This window comes from Lipotes vexillifer, unplaced genomic scaffold (genome assembly GCF_000442215.2).
Source record: "Lipotes vexillifer unplaced genomic scaffold, Lipotes_vexillifer_v1.1 scaffold808, whole genome shotgun sequence".
NCBI classification, from domain to species: domain Eukaryota; kingdom Metazoa; phylum Chordata; class Mammalia; order Artiodactyla; family Lipotidae; genus Lipotes; species Lipotes vexillifer.
This window is the reverse complement of record NW_006786020.1, coordinates 637,421-650,561: the sequence shown is the minus strand read 5'-3', so window position 1 is coordinate 650,561 and position 13,141 is coordinate 637,421.

Genomic DNA, 13,141 nt, shown 5'->3' with positions numbered 1-13,141 from the left:
CTACAAGAGACCCATGTCAGACCTAGGGACACATACAGACTGAAAGTGAGGGGATGGAAAAAGATATTCCGTGCAAATGGACATCAAAAGAAAGCTGGAGTAGCAATTCTCATATCAGACAAAATAGACTTTAAAATAAAGAATATTACAAGAGACAAAGAAGGACACTACATAATGATCAAGGGACTGATCCAAGAAGAAGATATAACAATTGTAAATATTTATGCACCCAACATAAGAGCACCTCAATACATAAGGCAAATACTAACAGCCATAAAAGGGGAAATCGACAGTAACACAATCATAGTAGAGGACTTTAACACCCCACTTTCACCAATGGACATATCCTCCAAAATGAAAATAAATAAGGAAACAAAAGCTTTAAATGATACATTAAACAAGATGGACTTAATTGATATTTATAGGACATTCCATCGAAAAATAACAGAATACACATTCTTCTCAAGTGCTCATGGAACATTCTCCAGGATAGATCATATCTTGGGTCACAAATCTAGACTTGGTAAATTTAAGAAAATTGAAATCGTATGAAGTATCTTTTCTGACCACAACGCTATGAGACTAGATATCAATTACAGGAAAAGATCTGTAAGAAATACAAACACATGGAGGCTAAACCATACATTACTTAGCAACGAAGTGATCACTGAAGAAATTAAAGAAGAAATCAAAAAATACCTAGAAACAAATGACAATGGAGACACGATGACCCGAAACCTATGGGATGCAGCAAAAGCAGTTCTAAGACGGAAGTTTATAGCAATACAATCCTACCTTAAGAAACAGGAAACATCTCAAATAAACAACTTAACCTTGCACCTAAAGCAATTAGAGAAAGAACAAAAACCCCCCAAATTTAGCAGAAGGAAAGAAATCATAAAGATCAGATCAGAAATAAAAGGAAACGATAGCAAAGATCAGTAAAACTAAAAGCTGGTTCTTTGAGAAGATAAACAAAATTGATAAACCATTAGCCAGAGTCATCAAGAAAAAAAGGGAGAAGACACAAATCAATACAATTAGAAATGAAAAAGGAGAAGTAACAACTGACACTGCAGAAATACAAAGGATCATGAGGGATTACTACAAGCAACTCTATGCCAATAAAATGGACAACCTGAAAAAAATGGACAAATTCTTAGAAATGCACAACCTGCCGAGACTGAACCAGGAAAAAATAGAAAATATGAACAGACCATTCACAAGCACTGAAATTGAAACTGTGATTAAAAATCTTCCAACAAACAAAAGCCCAGGACCAGATGGCTTCACAGGCAAATTCTATCAAACATTTAGAGAAGAGCTAACACCTGTCCTTCTCAAACTCTTCCAAAATACAGCAGAGGGAGGAACACTCCCAAACTCATTCTACGAGGCCACCATCACCTTGATACCAAAACCAGACAAGGATGTCACAAAGAAAGAAAACTACAGGCCAATATCACTGATGAACATAGATGCAAAAATCCTCAACAAAATACTAGCAAACAGAATCCAACAGCACATTAAAAGGATCATACACCATGATCAAGTGGGGTTTATTCCAGGAATGCAAGGATTCTTCAATATATGCAAATCAATCAACATGATAAACCATATTAACAAACTGAAGGAGAAAAACCATACGATCATCTCAATAGATGCAGAGAAAGCTTTCGACAAAATTCAACACCCATTTATGATAAAAACCCTGCAGAAAGTAGGCATAGAGGGAACTTTCCTCAACATAATAAAGGCCATATATGACAAACCCACAGCCAACATCGTCCTCAACGGTGAAAAACTGAAAGCATTTCTACTAAGATCAGGAACAAGACAAGGTTGCCCACCCTCTCCACTATTATTCAACATAGTTTTGGAAGTTCTAGCCATGGCAATCAGAGAAGAAAAAGAAATAAAAGGAATCCAAATCAGAAAAGAACAAGTAAAGCTGTCACTGTCTGCAGATGACATGATACTACACATAGAGAATCCTAAAGATGCTACCAGAAAACTACTAGAGCTAATCAATGAATTTGGTAAAGGATACAAAATTAATACACAGAAATCTCTGGCATTCTTATACACTAATGATGAAAAATCTTAAAGTGAAATTAAGAAAACATTCCCATTTACCCCTGCAACAAAAAGAATAAAATATCTAGGAATAAACCTACCTAAGGAGACAAAAGACCTGTATGCAGAAAATTATAAGACACTGATGAAAGAAATTAAAGATGATACAAATAGATGGAGAAATATACCATGTTCTTGGATTGGAAGAATCAACATTGTGAAAATGACTCTACTACCCAAAGCAATCTACAGATTCAATGCAATCCCTATCAAACTACCACTGGCATTTTTCACAGAACTAGAACAAAAAATTTCACAATCTGTATGGAAACACAAAAGACCCTGAACAGCCAAAGCAATCTTGAGAACAAAAAAATGGAGCTAGAGGAATCAGGCTCCCTGACTTCAGACTATACTACAAAGCTACAGTAATCAAGACAGTATGGTACTGGCACAAAAACAGAAAGACAGATCAATGGAACAGGATAGAAAGCCCAGAGATAAACCCACACATATGGTCACCTTATCTTTCATAAAGGAGGCAAGAATATACAGTGGAGAAAAGACAGTCTCTTCAATAAGTGGTCCTGGGAAAACTGGACGGGTACATGTAAAAGTTTGAAATTAGAACACCCCCTAACACCATACAGAAAAAGAAACTCAAAATGGATTAAAGACCTAAATGTAAGGCCAGACACTATAAAACTCTTAGAGGAAAACATAGGCAGAACACTCTATGACATAAATCACAGCAAGATCCTTTTTGACCCTCCTCCTAGGGAAACGGAAATAAAGCCAAAAATAAACAAATGGGACCTAATGAAACTTCAAAGCTTTTGCACAGCAAAGGAAACCATAAACAAGACCAAAAGACAACCCTCAGAATGGGAGAAAATATTTGCAAATGAAGCAACTGACAAAGGATTAATCTCCAAACTTTACAAGCAGCTCATGCAGTTCAATAACAAAGAAACAAACAACCCAATCCAAAAATGGACAGAAGACCTAAAGAGACATTTTTCCAAAGAAGATATACAGATTGCCAAGAAACACATGAAAGAATGCTCAACATCATTAATCATTAGAGAAATGCAAATCAAAAGTAAAATGAGATATCATCTCACACTGGTCAGAATGGCCATCATTAAAAAAATCTACAAACAATAAATGCTGGAGTGGGTGTGGGGAAAAAGGAACCCTCTTGCACTGTTGGTGGGAATATAAATTGATACAGCCACTATGGAGAACAGTATGGAGGTTCCTTAAAAAACTACAAATAGAACTACCATACGACCCAGCAATCCCACTACTGGGCATATACCCAGAGAAAACCAGAATTCAAAGAGTCATGCAGGGCTTCCCCAGTGGTGCAGTGGTTGAGAGTCCGCCTGCCAATGCAGGGGACACGGGTTTGTGCCCCCATCCGGGAAGATCCCACATGCCATGGAGCGACTGGGCTCGTGAGCCATGGCCGCTGAGCCTGCACGTCCGGAGCCTGTGCTCCAGAACGGGAAAGGCCACAACAGTGAGAGTCCCGCTTACCTCAGAAAAAAAAAAAGAAAAAGAGTCATGTACCAAAATGTTCATTGCAGCTCTATTTACAAAATCCAGGCAGGACATGGAAGCAACCTAAGTGTCCATCAACAGATGAATGGATAAATAACATGTGGCACATATATACAATGGAATATTACCCAGCCATAAAAAGAAACGAAATTGATTTATTTGTAGTGAGGTGGATAGACCTAGAGTCTGTCATACAGAGTGAAGTAAGTCAGAAGGAGAAAAACAAATACCGTATGCTAACACATATATATGGAATCTAAGAAAAAAAAGAAATAAAAGGTCATGAAGAACCTAGGGGTAATACGGGAATAAACACAGACCTACTAGAGCATGGACTTGAGGATATGGGGAGGGGGCAGGGTAAGCTGTGACAAAGTGAGAGAGTGGCATGGACATATATACACTACCAAACGTAAAACAGCTAGTGGGAAGCAGCCACATAACACAGGGAGATCAGCTAGGTGGTTTGTGACCATCTAGAGGGGTGGGATAGGGAGGGTTGGGAGGGAGGGATACGCAAGAGGGAAGAGATATGGGAACATATGTATATGTATAACTGATTCACTTTGTTATAAAGCAGGAACTAACACACCATTGTAAAGCAATTATACCCCAATAAAAATGTTAAAAAAATAAAATAAAATAAAACCAAAACAAAAAAAAAAAGAAACGCACCACTGCAAAGCAATTATACTCCAATAAAGATGTTTAAAAAAAAAACCCACAATAATCACACTAATCCACTAGACACTTTAATTACAGTTAATTTCATGCTCTCAGGACAAAAAGGGAGGCTCCTTAGTCAATAAGCAGAAAATAGATACAAAGAGATATTTAAATGATACCCAAGGGTTAAAAGTTAAATTGTAAACATGAGACTTTAGATTTAAGGAGGGTAATTCTAAGGGAATGTAAATTTTATCATGAACCCAAACCTTAAAGTAAAAGAAAACTCCCGAATATAAAGCGACTATGACCACAGAAGCTGACACTGATTTTTTTTTTTTTTTTTTTTTTGCGGTAAGTGGGCCTCTCACTGTTGTGGCCTCTCCCGTTGCAGAACACAGGCTCCGGACGCGCAGGCTCAGTGGCCATGGCTCACGGGCCCAGCCGCTCTGCGGCATGTGGAATCTTCCCGGACCGGAGCACGAACCCATGTCCCCTGCACTTGCAGGCGGACTCTTAACCACTGTGCCACCAGGGAAGCCCTGACACTGATTTTTAATTGAATAAATGTGTGTGTGTGTGTGTGTGTGTGTGTGTGTGCGCGCGCGGTATCTCCAGGGTCAAAAATACCTGAAGAGATGCTATGAGGATGCCAGAATAATATTTTTGTTAGAGCCTCTGCCTCCCCTCCACTCCAGCCCCCCATATCCTCTCTACAGCCAAATTACCTCAAAACCCAGATCTGATCCTACTACTCATCTGCACAAAAACCTTCCTTGGCTATCATCCACAGAATGCAGCCCAATTCCTCAGCTCTCAGTGCCCTCAATCACCTTTCCCCAACCTACCTTTCCAGCCTATTTCCCACCACATCACCCTCCCTCTTTCACCCACCCCCTCCCAGACACTTCTCCTCTATGGTCCTTCCCTTACAGGAATTATCACAAAGACCCTGTGCCTCTGTGCTCTTTTCCATCTTTAAAATGCTGTTTGTTCCTCTGTGCCTTCCCAACCCCGCTCCCCCATCTATCAAAAATTCTATGTTTAAGGACTTAGAACCACTGCCCCACCCTCTGCTTCTATAGCCCGCTTTGTTAGGCTTCTTTTACGAGGTCTTATTATGTTGTGCTGTGTTCAACTAAACTATAAGCTTGAATGCAGCAATTGTATTAGACGTCTTCACAACTGTTATCCTCCACATTACCTGGCACAAAGAAACCCCTCAAAACATGCAGGGCTTCCCTGGTGGCGCAGTGGTTAAGAATCACCTGCCAATGCAGGGCACACGGGTTCAAGCCCTGGTCCGGTAAGATCCCACATGCCGCAGAGCAACTAAGCCCGTGCACCGCAACAACTGAGCCTGCACTCTAGAGCCCGCGAGACACAACTGCTGGAGCCCATGTGCCACAACTACTGAAGCCCGCACCCCTGAGCCTGTGCTCTGCCACGAGAAGCCACTGCAATGAGAAGCCCACGCACCGCAAGGAAGAGTAGCCCCCACTCACCACAACTGGAGAAAGCCCACACACAGCAACGAAGACCCAACGCAGCCATAAATAAATTTATATATATATAAAAAAACATGCTTGTAAGAAGCTAAATGGAAACATTATTCTGAAGTTGGAATATTCCAAGAACACGACTGACTTTCAAGTTGTGGATCTGCTTGTCCCTCGGTGCAGACTCCAAAGCTATTTTTCCCCCCTCAGTCAGCCTAAGGATAGGTGGAAGCCTGGAGAATTTAAACACAGGTTATTTTAATTGTTGGAAGACACTGCTGGACTCTACCAGTCTGGAATGTTAATCATCTTTTACCATCCAACTCATTAATACAAATGTCTCAAGGGGAAAAAATATTCCTACACCAATGCCACTTTTTTTAAGTTATTTCAAAGTTGCTTCTGATCATGTAGCTTCACTTTCCCACACAAGTTCCAAGAAAATAGGAACTTCCCTAGGAAACACTGTGAAGCCTCTTCTTTGTGTACCCTTCTGTGCTCTGCTCTGACCCACTACCAACCTCAAGCCCTCAAAGTTCTTCTCTCCTTTCCCTAATCAAAAACAGAAAGGATTTAATAAGAGCCATTTCTCTTTGTTGGCCTGTTACATTTGACGGTTCTTTCCCACAAAAATGTCACCTTCAACTTAGCTTTTTATTTCATTACTGGAATGAAAGGCTTCCTCTGTTGAAGTAATTTGAAATTTAAATATGGAAAAACTACTCGGGGGGGCAAAGGAGACCCTTTGAAACCACATCAGGCCTCCTTAATAGCAAATCCTTTCAGGCCTGGCTAGAAAAGAGCCGCCCTCTCCCCCCCACCCCTCCCCGAGGCTGATCAGTTTTTCCACCCTCCTTCCCCTCCAGGTCCCAGCTAAAGGCTATGTACGGTTCCCAGGCTCCATTCCAGGACCCTCTCTGCATGAGCATGTGTTGGTCCACTGGTCTCTGTCTCTCAGTCTTTTTCTTCTCCTTTACCACCACCCTCCTCCAACTCTCCTAACCCAGAGTTCTCAACAGCTGCCCTACTAACATTTTGGACCAGATTATCCTTTGTTGTAGCAAGCTGTCTTGGACACTGTGGGATGTTTCACAACATCACTGGCTCTACCAGTTACATGCCAGGAGCAACACACCCCACCCTCCCAGGAGTAACAGTCAAAAATGTCTCATCACCATATAGAGAATGGACTTGAGGACATGGGGAGTGAGAAGGGTAAACCGGGACGAAGTGAGAGAGTAACACTGACATATATACACTACCGAATGTAAAACAGCTAGCTAGTGGGAAGCAGCTGCATAGCACAGGGTGATCAGCTCGGTGCTTTGAGACCACCTAGAAGGGTGGGATAGGGAGGGTGGGATAGGGAGCGTGGGAGGGGAGACACAAGACGGAGGGGATATGGGGATATATGTATACATATAGCTGAATCACTTTGTTATACAGCAGAAACTAACCCACCATTGTAAAGCAATTATACTCCAATAAAGATGTTTAAAAAATAATAATAAAGCAAATAAAACAGAGGCTTAAAAAAAAAGTCTTATCACCAGTGTCCACTAGAGGGTAAAACCCCCAGCTGCGAACCACTGCCTTAACGAAATCCATTCATTCATCCATCCATCCACTCATTCATAGGCAACATTTATAAAACCACCATTTTAGCCTTCCTCAAGATTTCCAGAGGCTTATGTTATCAGCATGTCTGTCATTACTTTACTCTAGACAGTATTTAGTTTTTTGGTATTGTAACTCTATTTAACATTTTAAAACTCACAGTTATGCTTCTCACATTATCTTCCCACATGCATCTTCTGGATACAAATTTCCTGGAACACATCCTCTTCAGTTATTGTAATAAGTCCTAAGTGCAAAGCTTTAGTGCAGATTATATATAAATTTTATGTACATTTAAAGAAAATGACTATAATGTAGATCACTCCACGTTTCCTAAGATGGTGTGTACAAACAAGCACACTCACACACCCACACCAAGAAAAATAAGCAATGGAGCAGGGATTACACAGTCTCAGGAGAAACGGTTTCCTGGAATATGAATTTTGCTTGAAGATTTAGGGAGTTATTAATACAATAAAACAAAATTTTTATGTTAAAAGCAACATGAACAATTTGGAGTGAATTTCTTGCATGAATTTTAAAATAAGTATTTGGCAAAATTGTATTTTGCAAAGGATCACATCAAGCCGTAGTCCCAGGCAGACCTGTGCTTCAGCACAAACGTTGAGAAGCCCTACTTTAGTGGAACTTGCCTTCTCTTCTTCTGGGGTACCCTGCACTGTGTCACCTTTTATTTTCAGTTTAGTTGAAGTGAAAAATTCCACACCATAGCTAAAGTAAAAGTAAATAAACAGTTGTGAAGTGAAACTGAGATTAAATTTTTAAGTTTGCTTTGTTACTGGTCTCTTCTCTTCCCACCAGGAGTTTAATTTCTGACGAAGCTCTCTTTGCTTTTCCACTCCTTCCCCAAGCCCCACCAACAGTATAGGGTTTTGTTTTCCTTTCATTTTAGCATTGCCACAAGCTATAGAAATCAGGGCAAGATACTTAACTCCTAGCCTTTTCTTTAGAATTCTGAAGTAAATCTCAAAAATCTTTTGTAACACCAAATTTCCATAGCTCTGAATAATATAGAATTTTACTAGCAGAATCACACTGATAACTTACCTATTGTTTAAATACATTTTATATTTTAATACCTTAAAAATAGTGTCTCATCATGAGAGCCTATGGACTATTAAAAGATGAAATGCAGTCGCATTTTCTAATACATTAAAAAATATATATTTAGGAGGAAATGTCATCAGTACACTTCCCTGCAAACAGACCTGCTCTTAGCAACTCAAGAATAAACAAGAACAGTAATTGTTTTTTCCTCTAGTAAGAGTTGCTAGTACACGAAGTCATGAGTATAGCCAGTGGCCCCAGGGAGTACTGGTAGCAACCTGCCTGCCAGGTTCTAACACTTTACTAACCAAGCCAAGCGACCCAGGGCTGGCTCCTGATAATTCCCAGATAGCTAAGCACTTGGTCTCAGCAGCTTATAACCACAAAGCCATAAACTTGTCTTAAACAGTTATGATCCTGAATAGGAAGGAGGTTGGGTGGAGGGAGTAAAGTCAATAATTAGAGAAAAGGAAGAACATGACAAAATTATTCGTGGATATCAAGTGAGAAACAGAATCCAAAGATACGAATGTAACCCCAAGTTACACCAAAGTGCTTTCTAGGACTTTATCAATGTTCTCATTCCTCTCCCATCCTCCCCAGCCCCCCACAATCCTCTCCCCAATTATGGTGGAGGCTCATGGAGAAATGAGGCCAACTTTACCTTGGATTTTTCAGTTAAGTGAAAGTAAATCCTTTACTTTTGGGGGGCTTAATTAAGTTCAGATTGGATTTCCCCAGTGATATAAAGAATTCTATTATGGTTACTAAAATAAAACTAAAAGTATGCATTTTCCCTACTGAGAACAGTAAGAATTTAAATAATTTGTTTGACGTGAAAATCAAGATCAGTTGTCATTATAAAGATTAATGCAGGCATGTTGCCCACTTTGAGAAAACCTGGCAATTCAAATCAGTTATTTTATACTCAAAGATTTAACATTTCCTTTTAAAATACCCACCCCAAAAGTTTTAACATACTAACCCAACAAAGGATAACAAATATGTTGCACTGATAAAACAGATTAATTGGGACAATTAAGTCCTCAATTTGTTTTCTTGGAAACAATCTCCCTCTCATCTCTTTCTGTTTCTTTTGGGTTCTCATTTTACTGAATTTCTTGTTGTTATTAAGTCATTCCATAAATGTGAAGCAAATATGCAAAATTTTCTTCTGTTCCATGACCTATATTTCCTTCCAGAGTGTCCTGAGTCTTTTGCACTCTGACCTGTGATGGTGCAGTGCTCCTCAGTGTGTACCTCACACTGACAGCATCAGCATTATCTGGAAGCTGGGCTAAAGTGCAAATTATATGGACCCCTCTCAGACCAAATGAATCAGAATCTCTAGGGATGGGATCCAGTAATTTATCCTAATGATTCTTAGGCACACTAAACTTTTAAAACCACTACTGTTACACGTTTGCCTAGATATCATGTTGTTTCTTTTTATTTTGCTCATGCTTAACAAAAGCAACAGAAGACATTCTACAAGCCTTGACAAAGAATGGGTGACTTAACACTCTTCCCACTGTACATGAGACCAATTTCAATTTTTCTTCAAGATACAGTTCAGATCTGGGTCTGCTTCTATTTGCTTTTTTAAGCCTAGGGAAAAGGAGCCTGGGACTGTGAGGGAAAAGGCTCAGCTGGATTTAAGAAAAATATCTGAATTTTTGCTCTCTCTTCTGAGATTGTTAAACTGTCTATATCAGTCAAGAGAAGTCCTCATCTTATTTCTATCCAGATTTTGGGATGCTAGTATGACTTTTCTCAGGGATTCTGGAGGCTGGGGGTAAAGAAGGTCAATAATGTAAACTGCTCCTCTTTGCTCCACCCCAGCACAGAACACACCACAGAACTGTTGAAATTTCAGGTAACACTGAAGCACACGAAACTGGACCATAAGGCTCAAGAAGTAGTTTAAGGTCCCAGAGTGGTAATACTGGGAGTGCCAGACTGGGAGGGGGAGAGGGGGTGTAGCACTGGTTGGGTTAAGAAACCATTAGAAAACATTACTTGATGACAACAATTTTTACAACATAAAATTTCCTAAATACAGTTATCATATAAAGTGCTCTAGCACAGATTCAGTTCCAGAAAGGAGGGGTTCCTTTCATATCAGCTTAATAAAAGTTTATTTTTACAATGCTTTAAAGCCCCCAGACTCTACAATTCCTCATGTTTCTCTCAAAAAATATTTTTTAAAGTCTTAGTATGAAATATTAAATCATGCTTTAAAATTCTTTAGGCTCTTTCTTTTTCATCTAAATTAGTTAAAATCATGACAATAAAATGCCAACCAATCAAGGTCCCCAGCTAATAACATTCAAAATAAGAATCATCATTAGGATCCTGTTATGTTTTGATAGTGGTAAAGGTTGATCAACTGCTGCCATTGATCTTAGTGCTTTAAGTTAATAATGCATTTATATTCTGAAAGCATATGTGTCTTGCACATTTTGATGCTGAGGTATAAAGCCATGTTTTGCCAACATTTTTAAATTAATCTAACATGTAATCTCTTCCACAACAGCAACTATGGTAAAAAACCCCAATAACAGTAGCCAACCTGCTGTCATGTTCTATGGTCTTGCAATTAACAGAGTACATAAACATTTATAAACTACACAACCACACCAATTTGTAAGCAACTATGTAATAAATTCTGAAATGTTAGGAATATAATAAAGCCACATTCTAAATAGCTTTCTAACTTTCCATTTTTTCATGTTTTTCTTTTTTTACATTCACACTTTCCACTAATTTTTTCACTAGACTACATTAAATCTTAGATTTAAATATGGCCATAAAATAATACTGAAATGGGTGTGAACAAAATAGTTGAGTTTTATCAATGACCTAGCCACTTAAAGCTATTCTCCAAAGGATAAGTTATTCACCCAAGGCAAACATGGAAAAAATTAGAATTAAATCTTAAATTCTTCATGGTTGGCCTGTAAGATACATGGGACTATCCAAGACAAGTTTGGAAGGTCTAAATGTCAAAAGGTTAACTGTCACTGGTGGAATGTCTGTCACTGAAGAAAGACCCTACACACACTCAGCAGTGTGTTCAACCTGCAGAAGGAAGTTTGGGCTGGTACAAATCAAGTTAACAAAGTTTTAAGCTCTAGTCAAAGATAACAAAACGTTACTACAGCTGAATAACAATCTCTAAGTAACCTCTAGCTTAAATTGTATAGACTCTGGCTACTGTACGATCTTAGGTTAACAGTTCTGCAGCCTTAATTAAAATAAGCCATTTTAATCAATTTTCTGCAGTGAATTATTAGGCTAACTTCTTTTCAGCTACAGACTACAGTATGTTCCACCTTGAGGCTGTCACAATCATAATTACCAGACATGCATTTCAACAAATATTCACTGACAAATGAATTATAAGATTGTGCTAAGTGTTTGGTGGACTCAATATTGAATTATCTCATTACTTTTCCATAAATCCCTTTACTTCCACTAACAAATCTAGACCTAACACTTTTATTCCTACAGGGAAGATGAAGTATGTTATGACTGTTGCTATATGACTGTTTTTCTACATTATGGTCCTATTTCTGCTAAATTACTCTAATAGTCTTTATCAATTTAAGCTTTTAAAAAAAACTACCTTTTAGAACTCTGGAAAGATATTAAATTCACTGAATAAAATCTTTTCAATTTTGTCCCTCAAATATAATAAAATTCTGATATGATGTTAGACAAGTTAAATTATTAGACAAGTGATCTCCATTTACCTAATATTAATGTTGTAAAGAGGTTCAACTAACCTTTCTTTAGTGAGGCAAGTTTCAATTATCCTAAAAATGGTAAATGACCTATTATTTGTGTGTGAATCTAAAGTATGTCCCATAGGAAATTTCTGTGAGTCAAAAACAAAACTTTGCAGACAACTGTTAAATATAATGTTAATAGGTACGCTGGGCAATAAACTCAAACTTTTTATTTAACTTACATCTGCTTAGTTTTTTATTGAGTTAAGTATAAAGGCCCAGTTAATCAACTCATTAAATTGGTCAAGGCAGGACACTTGAACTACATTAACAGGATTTAAAAAGTGGTTGGTCTTTTAGTAGTTCTCTGGTAATCACACACGCACACACACACATACACAAATTGGTAGAGTACTCTGGATATAGGATTTCCCCAAAAAATCTTATATAATGTGCTGTTCACAATCTGCAGTATTTTGAAAACTATATAAATTGGACATGACCAAATTAGAGATGTCTGCTAAACTCTTATAAATTATTTGGGAACTACAGCTCTAGTCCCAAAAGGATCAATTTTAAACTATAAAAAAGGAAAATTCATATAAAATCACAACAGACTTAACAGACATCTTTGAAAAAAAAATCAAATTGCAACTCAATTTTCTACTTTTTCATATATGACCGAGAAAAAAGAAGTGCAAGTAGTAATGTCTGCATATTTTAAAAAAACTATTAACCGAGTGGACTTGGGGAAGAAAAAAAAAACTATACAGTATTATTGCACTCCACGAATGTGCAGAATTCCAAAATGTGCCAGCACTGAAAAACTGCCTTGCATTGAGGTTTTCCAAGAGGTACAACGAGCCTGCCAAGAAAGCATCTGGTCTGTACTAACAGCTTGCTGTCTTCAGTACAGGC